Below are 1,439 nucleotides of genomic sequence, written 5' to 3'. Positions count from 1 at the left end.
GATTTTGACTTGGCTCATTCACTTCTTGAAAATGAATCATATGATGATATGTATCAGGATGTATAAAAAAAAAGACAAAATAAAAGCAAATAGTAGAAGAGGAAGAAAAAGCACGAAATAGAGAAATAAAATTTTGAACTGAGAAGGAAAAGTTAATTTAATGAAAATATAAACATTTGAACATTTGAAAATATGATTTACTGTCTGCCTGACATAAATTTGTGTACGTGTGTGTGTGTGTATGTGTATGTGTGTAAAAATTAATATTGAGAGAAGGAATTGTAAAAAACTTGCTTTGTATATATATATACAAATATGTGTGTTTATCTATCTATCTATCTATCTATCTATCTATCTATCTATCTATCTGTCTGTCTATCTATCTATCTATCTATCTATCTATCTATCTATCTATCTATCTATCTATCTATACATACATAATACATAATGCGCATGTGTATATATGTGTATTCAAAATTAACTAGGGTAAAGGAAGTACGTTCCCTTGGTACTTGTACCCCGACCGATGCCCGGTGGTCCAGAAATATTCGAAAAATCTGGAACATCTGTGCAGCAGCAATCTTCTAAATTTCATGTTCCTATTGGAACGCTGTCCAACATGTATGAAATTTGTAAACTAGTAGGCCGGGGATGGGTGACAAGAAAAAAGAGCAGTTACAAAACTCTAGTTTCTTTCAAAGCAGAGAACCGCCTTCACCCTATCTCAAAAGATAAATAAACATATAAATCACAATAACAACAGCAGTCCCTCTTGCAAATGACGTATTTTGTATTCGAGTTGAAAAAATTTTTTTTTTTTTTATGCTTCTTTCTGTCACCGTCTTGTTCGTAATTGGCTAGAAATAAGGTCGGGCAATAGTAGCAGAGAGCGATTACTAGTTCTTATTTCTTTGTTAATTACTTCCATATGAATTTAAAAAACACTTCACTAATAACGTAGTTTCCTTTTAGTTTGGATTATCCAACAACTGCTTTCTGAGAACAGTTCTGTTTTCCGTTATACTGTGTGTGTGTTTGTGTGCGTACATGATGCATTAATAGTGCATTTATATGTATAAATAGTACACTAATATGGATATTGAGTATATATGAATATTTATGGTACATTTATATATGTATATATATATATATATATATATATATATATATATACACACACACACATATATATATATATACATATATATGTATGTATGTATAAAATTATACACGAAGGGAAAGCCACTAAGTGGTTTTCCCAACACGCTAGAAATGGGAGTTAGATTCCAAACCACGGAAAAGCTATTCTTATTTTAGCACGTTGAATGTAGGCGGGCAGGACAATTTGAGAGAATTTAAAAAAGATTAGTCATTCCCGTACTTTTAAGTTTCGCCCTTAACAATTAAATACACTAATTAATTAATTAATCGTCTATGGC

The sequence above is a fragment of the Octopus bimaculoides genome, chromosome 3, assembly GCF_001194135.2.
Source record: "Octopus bimaculoides isolate UCB-OBI-ISO-001 chromosome 3, ASM119413v2, whole genome shotgun sequence".
In the NCBI taxonomy this organism is placed as follows: domain Eukaryota; kingdom Metazoa; phylum Mollusca; class Cephalopoda; order Octopoda; family Octopodidae; genus Octopus; species Octopus bimaculoides.
Note: the sequence above shows the minus strand (reverse complement) of the source record.